The sequence below is a fragment of the Gossypium arboreum genome, chromosome 13 (assembly GCF_025698485.1).
Source record: "Gossypium arboreum isolate Shixiya-1 chromosome 13, ASM2569848v2, whole genome shotgun sequence".
Classification (NCBI taxonomy): Eukaryota; Viridiplantae; Streptophyta; class Magnoliopsida; order Malvales; family Malvaceae; genus Gossypium; species Gossypium arboreum.
Genome location: NC_069082.1, coordinates 107,997,070 through 108,006,223, shown reverse-complemented (window position 1 = coordinate 108,006,223; position 9,154 = coordinate 107,997,070). Strand labels below are relative to the sequence as shown.

General features: G+C 36.6%; 1 long non-coding RNA gene across 1 annotated transcript; it reads left to right on the top strand.

The window, feature by feature from the left end:
• The first annotated feature begins 3,726 nt into the window (after nucleotides 1–3,726).
• Nucleotides 3,727–6,046, top strand: LOC128286935 (uncharacterized). The gene is made up of 2 exons (XR_008277623.1): nucleotides 3,727–3,870; nucleotides 5,710–6,046. It is a non-coding gene; the product is annotated as an uncharacterized LOC128286935 (long non-coding RNA).
• The last annotated feature ends 3,108 nt before the right edge of the window (nucleotides 6,047–9,154 follow it).

Sequence of the window (9,154 nt, the reverse complement as noted above, 5' to 3'; positions counted from 1 at the left end):
TGACAAATTAGTGGGAAGTGCCACGAAGGATTTCGCGGATATTGTAATATCCGGTGAACTCATAGAGAATGCCGTCAAGAGTGGTAGAATGGAAGGATCAGAAGGCTCAAGAAAAGCAGCACCCGTAAGGAAGAAAGAGCCAGAAGCCCACATGGTAGGAACTGGGAGTCGTTACATTCCCAATTCATATCTTAACCAACCCCGACCTCGAAATTATCCACCCCCGAATTTCTATTATCCCCCTCAAACCCCTTACTACCAAGCACCACATCTGTCCTACCCCGTATACGCCACGAACAACCAAAGACCCGTCACCACTGTACAGACCCAATATAGCCCGGGCCCATAAACAAATATAACAGCCCAATATACCCAAGCCCAAAACTAAACCTTAGCCCAACTAGTCCTAAAACTTCTCACCCCAAGTTCAATCGCCCATCTTTATGCGCCATCGCCCCATAGCCTCGTGCCAAGGGCCAACGCATGCGACCTCACGTCGCCCAGCTACGAACCCATACCCGAAGTGCCAACGCACACGACCCGTGTCTCGTACACGCAAAAGAAAACAAAACCAAAGCCACAAGCCAAACAAAAGCAAAGACAACAGAGGCAACAGGACAACGAAATAGAAGAATATATTGTAATTTATTCGGCTATAAAAGCCTAAAAAATTAGTGTATCGGGGATATTTTTTACGAACGAATACACAATAGGCAATACAAAAAAAGCAATATTGGAAGGTGATTTCTCGATCCAAATCTCGGGCTTTCTTTTGTGATTATTTTCTTGTTTTTTTTCGAGAGTAAATAAAAGAAAAGAGGAACACGAACACGACGCACACGAATATACACGCACGAAAAAAAAAAAAGGAGCAATTAAGAATTTGCAAGGGTAATCTCAAGTTTTCTTTCGTTTTTTTTTTTTGGTTTAGATCGTCTTTTAGTAGGTAAATCGACTCCAATGAGATCCCGAATACTTTAAGATACAAAAGTAGGGGAGAGGGGTCAAGTGGTGTTGAATCTCTATTTTATGAACTTTCTTCGTTTTTTTTAAAATGTATGAGATTTGAAGTTTTATTTTTTCTCAAGTAAAAAAAGAAAATACTTACTAATTTCCTCAAGGCATAATCGAGTACTTACAGCAACAGAATCGGGAATTGTTTTGCGCGCCGCTGGACACCAAATCTGATGGAGATCTAGCTGCTTGTAAAAGGAACCCTAGCAAATTTAATTTCAAGGCTGCTGGTTTTTGTTAAAATGGATGGGTATTTGAAAGGAAAGGAAGGGAAAAATGGTTTAAAATGGTCTGAAATACAAAACAGTGCTGCCCATGACCATAAAGGTCCGCGCGTGGGCTCGAATAGTAAAATGGAACTGCACCATGTTGTGTGAATGGGGAAATTGCGCGCTGAATCCTTCCCTTGTGCACAGCCTTCAATTTGCGCCCCAATTTCCCTCCCTTATGTTTTAAAATTTAGCTCGCTAATTCATGCGTTGCTTCACTTTGATCCACGATCCAGTTTAGTATTATGGGCGCGAGATATTTACAATCCCAGTCCCCGCATATTTGTGCGCATAACACATTGACTCTATTTTGCAATTACTTATTTGTAAATTGTTTCTCCTGTTTTAACTTTATTTCAATTAAGTCTTATCCTCATTATTTTATTTACTGCACATAAAATTTCTTTTACATGCTAGAGTATTGATTGTGATATTTTGTTGCTTTGGGTAATTGAATTTCGTTTTAAAAAAAACATTATAATGATCCTTTTATTTATTCTATTATTTTAATAATTAATATGTATAATTTGTAATAAAATTTATTTTAGTTTATGTATACTTTTAATTTTATCTTATTTTATAATTTCTTTTGAATCTATTAACTTATTTTAATGTATATATTCTTTTTGTTATTTAAAGGAAATCCACCTACTTTATGTGTTGTTTAAATTATTATTAAGTACATACTTGATTCTTTGACCTATACACATTATTAAAGCCATGCTTTTATACATATAGTTTTTTTAACAGAAAAATATATATCTTATATAATTGTGTTTTTAAAATTTATTATATATATAATTTATAATAAAATTAAGTTAATCTTGTTTTAATTAAACAATATTTTGACATACAATTATTTCTAACATTTCTTCACATGTATATAATCCATGTTAAATTATTTTCACTATGGTACATGTTATTATTTTCATATAACTTTATGTAAATATTTTTCTATGTATGTATCCTCTTTCAAAGTTATTTATATGTATAATATATTTCTTTTAAGAACCCTATTTTAAATCTTATAATTTATTTATTGTATACACTCTCATATTATCCTTATGTATTATATATTTTTTTATATATATTTTGTTACTTATATAACTTATATATTAACTTTTCTTTCATACCTTATTAATTTCACTTTTTAAAATAATTATACCCAATTTTACTTGTATATACATGTCTCATAAATTTATTTTGTATATTATTTTCATTCCTTCATATTTAATACATTACTTAAGTTATCATGTGAATTATCAATTTTAAATGAGTTGGTGTTTTAAATGTTTCATATATAATTTGATTTGAACTTTGTATTTTATAATAACTATTTTTTTGGTTAATTGTATTTAATTTTTAGTTCGCTAATTGATTGTGTCTTATGTGTGCACATTATCCTCTATCATCATTTTCCTTTTGGTTTATGAAATGTGGTTTTATAAAATTCAAATCTTTATGACCAATTTTGTCCTATTTCAAAACGCATTAAGACGCTTTAAGCTAGTTTTATGATTATTCATTCAAAAATTCTTCAAAACGAAGACGAGATTCGATGTTTGGCAATTCGCGGAATCGTGCCCTAACGTGTTGGGTTGCAATTTCGCGTTTGCTCGAAGTAATCGAGTATCCCTTTAGAATTTTATTCATATCTTCTATAAATTATTTAAGACGAAGGCAACATTCGGCATTTGACAATTCGAGAATCATGCCCTATCGTGCTGGGTTGTGATTTCTCGTTTGTTCCAAACGATCGAATATTCTTTTATATACTCACTCATGTTTATAAAAAAAAAATACTTAAAAACGAAAACGATGTTCAACGTTTGGTGATTTGAGAATCGTGCCCTATCGTGCTGGGTTGCGCTTTTTCATTTGTCTTAAATAATTGAATATCTCTTCGAAATTTCACACGTATTTTCTAAGTTAAGGCAATTGTAACGCCCCAATTTTCGAGAATTCTGTGAATGTTGGCATAGGTTTAATTATGTTAGTGGGCCTCTAGAAAGCCCAAGCTTAAGATAGAACCCGGCAATTTTAGTTAATTTTTGTTCCATAAGAAAAAGGGGGTGAAATTATGAAATAGGACCTATGTGAAAATGTTTGAAAATGCTATAGGCTAAATTGAAGTGGCCAAATAAATAGGTGTGCAAAATAGGAGGATTTGCATGACAAACCTCCCATTTTACATGAAGTGGCCAGCCATCATGTTGTTGTAGACAAAATGTACACTTGATATCCATAATTTATGGTACAAATTGATACAAATTGATAATAGGTTAGGTAAATGTTCCATGATAATGGGTTAGGTAAATGTTTCATGATAATAGGTTAGGTAAATGTTCCATGATAATGGGTTAGGTAAATGTTTCATGATAATGGGTTAGGTAAATGTTTCATGATAAGAATATCATGTCTTTTGTATTAAAGAATTAAATGGATGAAATATGAAGTTTTATTAAAAGAAAAAGGTGAAAAGAACAAAGTTTTGTCCATCTTTGTTCATCATAGCTGAAAGTTAGAGAAGAGAAAGGAGAGGAGAAAGCTCTTGAGTATTCGGTCATTAGGAGGAGGAAAATTGAAGGTAAGTTCTTGGTACCTTGCTTCTATTTTGAGGTTCATAAGTTCTTCTTGATTCTACCTTAACTCTTGAAGTATATTTTGATTTTTAGTTGTGTTGTGAGCATTTGGTCATGAATTAAAATGAAGGAAATGGTTGTTGTTTCATGTTCTTTTGATGAAAAATGGAAGATATGTGAAGTTGAGCCAAACAAATGAGCATGCATGTGCCTTAGATGCTAAAGGGAAAAATCGGCTAACATGTTGTGCTTTGAAATGATGAAATAGAGATTATGCTTAAGTAAAATCATAGATATGTGATGATTGATTGGTGATATACATGTTTAAATAACATGCATGCAAGATAGGTGTATGAAAGAGTGATTTGGTAATAAATCTGCTTGGGACAGCAGCAGTAACGTGACTTTGGAAAATCACCATAAATTGTGGGAGATGGGTTAGAAGGTGAATAAATTATGTAATTAAAGCTTATTGAGCCTAGTTTCTAATAAAATAAACAAGAACATATTTTGAATTCTGTACAATGAGAAATTTGATTCGTAATGAAGAGTGGTCAGATTAGTCAAACAGTGAAACATGGGAAACTTTGAGAAAAATCTGGTATTGATTGGCTAAACCAAAAATTCTGAAAATTTTATGGATAGAAGATATATGAGTCTATTTTCAAGGAAAATTAGCGGAACTTGATTTGGAGTTTCGTAACTCCAGTTATAAATGATTTAGTAACTGTTGCTCAGGAAGACAGCTTGCAGTGAAATTATGATTATGTGGTAAACATTGACAAAAATTTGTTAATGAGTTGCTTATTGTTTTCTTATAAGCTTACAATGATCTGTAGGTGTGGTTGGCCGAATATTGTAAGGGGTTAATATGTAGTTTGTATTTGAATAGTTAGATTAACGTGTTAGTAATCCAATTGTAGGCGGTTCGTGTGTGGATCTCGTCAAGATATCGTCGCAAGCAGTGTGTAACTAACACCCTCTTTCTAGTCTAGATCGGCAAAAGTCGAAAAGTCGAAATGCGAAAACACATATTTTGTAGATTTGCGAGTGTCGAATGCTCGTGAGGTAAATCGATTAATGTTTTTGGTAAGTTACAATGTTTGGACCGCAAAGTGTATGATTTACGTGCCTCAATATTTTTGGGCTTAGTGGGCCAAAATTGGAATGATAGGCCAACGGCCCAATTCGTAAGAACCCTCGATGCGTGATTACGTTAGTACGTGAAAAGTAGGAATATGCATGAAAACCCTAAAAGCAGCTAAATTACTATAATACCCCTATGTATGGAAAATTTACATTATACCCCTAGGTGCAAAATTACCAAAATACCCCTAGGGTTAAATTGACCTAAATGCATGTTTGATTGTTGTTATTTATTGCATGCCATGTTGTTATTATCGATGCATGGGATTGGGATATTGACGGAGGAAGTACTGAAAGTGGCTTGTCCACGTCTTGGAGGCTTTGCCTCAATTCTTTGATAATCGAGCAGCAAAAGGTCAAGCTGTGGAGTGTTAATTGGGTGGGTTGAGCTATTCCCACATGGAGTGTATGGCTGGTACGGTGGAGTGTAGTGGTTGGTGGGTTGAGTAGTCTCCCAAATGGGCTTGCATATGTTTACTTGATGTTGCATGTATTTTGAAATGGGCCTATGGGCCATCATCATTATCTGAATAAGGGCTAAGGCCCAGTTTATTGTAATCTGAAAAGGGCTCTGGCCCAGTACCACTGTTACCTGAATGGGCTTAGGCCCAATGGGCTTGAGCTGACTTGGGCTTTGAATGGGTTTTCCTTACACACTGAGTTTCCCCAAACTCACCCTTTTATTTTCATCCACGCAGGAAATCCCCAACCATAGTGGGCTTGGAGCTGTGAGGGAATTCGGAGTGGCCACACGTTCTGAAAGTTTGATTTTCTTCTGGTGAACTGGACATCCTTTTAATTACGTTTGAGGTTTTGGACTTTTAAATGTAATAAGGCCGCTTATTTATTTTTGATGGTTTTTATATGTTTTATTAAGATAGGTAATATTTATATTTAACTGTTGAAATTGGATAGCTTTAGGGCGCGTTTTCAAAAACAGTAATTGTTTTCAAAATAACACGAAAACAAGCAAAGCTTCCGCAATGAAGATATTTTCCAAAATTAATCACTTTTCCTAAAAAGGACTTAATCAAATCGGTTTCCTAGAAATATACATGACGTTAAGGTATGGCAATGGTGGTTTGCATGTCTAGGATTGGATCCGAAGGGAGTTTGGTACTTAAGCAATCCGATGGACTCACCTCCTCTTTTCTGGTTTCCTACCTGGTGCACAGCTTCCATTCACTTTAACCTTTAATGAATTAATCTTTTAAAACACTCAGTAAGTTTTCTTTCTGGATTGGAAATGTTTTGAATGTTTCGATGTGGCATTTTTTACGTTTTTGATGTGGCATGCCGGATCCGGCCATAACTTCTGGGCCGGGTTTGGGGTGCTACAGCAATGGTCAATGTTTGGAAATTCGAGGAATCATACTCTACTGTGCTGGTTTCGGTTTTCTGTTGGACTAAATAGTTGAACACCCTTTTGTATTTTCAAATTATAAATTTTCGGACGTCGAAACAAGAAGATTTTTGGCAACCAACTCGGGTTATTCAAATGTTATTAAAAAAGAACCACATTCCAAAAACATTTTTAATTTTAGACATAAGGCGTTATTTAATCGACTTGGTACCAATTTTGGGCGTAGTGAGGGTGCTAATCCTTCCTCATACGTAATCGACTCCGAGCCCGCTTTTCTCATATTTTCATAGACCAGAATCGTTGTTTTAGTAAACCAAAAATGTTTTATTAAAATAACCAAATTCTTAGGTGATCCGATCACACCAAAACAAAAAGATCGGTGGCGGCTCCACGCATTGGTTTTCCCAAAGTCGATTCCCTCTTTTTTTTATTAAATTTAAATTTTTTTAAAATCAAAGGATGGTTTCGACAGCTTGGCGACTCCACTGGGGACTTGAGAGTCGAGCCATGAAAATCGATTATTTATTGTCCTTTTGTCAAAAACCGAAAATGTATTTTAAGAATCATGCATCTTTCGATTGCATTCGATTGTATGATTGTTTTGGTGCGGGTCTTGTATAATCGTACTGTATTTTATTGCATGACCACTGCGGTCACACTTTCTAAGTGGGAGTAAGAAACTACGCTTTCGTGAGGTTTTCACCTCCGCATGGGCTAGTGGATTGCTTCCGGGGTACATCCGTACCTATGATTTCGTGAGATTTTCATCTCCGCATGGTCATAGGGAAATGTATCCCCCCGAACCGAACTCGATCTATATGAGCCTATAATGGGTGAGGATCGAGGAATCTGCTGGTTCGGGTACCTCTTTTCCTAGATCTAAACCACATATAGTGAACCGTAGGAGCGATCCTTGGGTGGAGCCGCGTCGAGCCTTAGTACTTACCTGTATATGCGTTATAATCACCGTTTGTGTACTTGCATGCTATTGCTATTATCTGATACTAACCAATGTTTGTTCTGATTGTCTTTTTTGCATGACATTACATACTAAAGGAGGCGTTAATCTACATTCAATTACTAAGTTAGAAAATTTGACATAGAGAATGAATTTCTTAGTAAAGTCGAGGATAATGCGGCCGTTCGTGCTTGGTCGGAAAAGCTACAATCTGAGAGAGGGGATAGCTTAGCAGAAGGGCATGTATTAGAGCTACGGGATTTCACTCGCGTCAATGTAGTACAGAATGAGCTGCAGGAGTTGAGAGACATTTGGGCTAGTTGGGATGAAAGGATCAAGCAGTTGTTTTACCATAGTTATGGTGATATATCCTATCTGCTAGACATTAGAGTGGATAAGCATTTGTTCCGAGCCTTGGTGCAATTTTGGAATTCTGCATACAAGTGTTTCACCTTTGGAAAAGTGGATTTGGTACCTACTATAGAGGAATACACTACGCTGCTTAGGTGTCCAAAAATTGGTCCCAAGACTTATGCCTGTGTTTTTAGTAGTCGGGCTTTCGTGAAGAAACTGATGAGCATTTCTGGGATGAGCGAGCCTTGGGTCACTGCTCGGATTCAGCAAAAAGGAGATAGCAAATGTGTCCCTTGGGAGAATTTGCAAGATTTGATCTTGACTCATCCAGACGAAAGAAAGAGGGTCGATATATTTGCCTTAAGCATCTACGGATTAGTGATCTTTCCTAAGGCTTTGAGGCACGTGGACGAGGCGGTCATTGACTTATTTGATCGCCTTGAGAAGGGAATCACTCGATGCAATGATATTGGCGAAACTTTCGGATCTTTGAGCTCATGTCGGAAGACTCAGGCGAGGCGATTCATTGGATGTGCTCAACTATTGATGGTATGGTTTCATGGGCACTTTTGGAAGGTAGACAAGGTTTCTTACCGAATCTTTTCGAAGGTTATTCCCTTTGAAGGAAGAAGCGACCATCTGAGAGGAGAGAGGATATCTCGGAGGAGAAATGGATGGATATTCTTTAAAACCTCAAGGAGGGGGATATTGAATGGAGAGCTTATTGGATGGTCCCCGACGAGATCATGTACCGATGTGGTAACTTAGATTGGGTGCCATTGTTAGGAATCTGGGGAGCTACTGGGTATACTCCGTTGATAGCTTTGAGGCAATACAAGTCGAGGCAGTTTGTACCCATGACCTACGGACTTGCTCAAAATGAATTCTCATTTAAAGGTGCTCACTATAAGAAGAGAGTTCGGGAATTATCAGATGCTTGGAAACAAACTTGCTGGATGAAGAGGTTAGCCGTCGATTCTATGGTAACATCCGAGTACAGCGAGTGGTTTAAGAAGAGGATTAATGATAATATTCCTAGGCCAATCTTGGAGAGTGCTCGACCTGTCGGAGAACAATTACAAATCGTCCCATCAGAATTAGAGATTATAAGACAAGATTTCGAGAAGAAAAGTTTGGAGCTTGGGAAGAAGATCGAACAATTGGAGGAAGAGAAGATGCACCTAAGGTTAGAGACTGATGTCCAGAAGTCAGAGGCTGAGAAGTGGAAAAAAGGAAAAACTAAGGCTGAAGAAGATCTAGACAGTTTGAAAACGGATTACAAGAAGTTACGCCTATCTATGAGGACTACGGGCTTAGGTAAGACTTCCGAACAATGGTGCCATGAAATTCGAGAAGAAAAGGCTAATACCGACTGGTGGGAAAGGAAATTCCGAGAAGCTCAGGCACGAAACGAAGATTTGGAGAAAAGTCTGTCGGAAAGCAAAAATGAGCGAGGGGAATTAAGGGC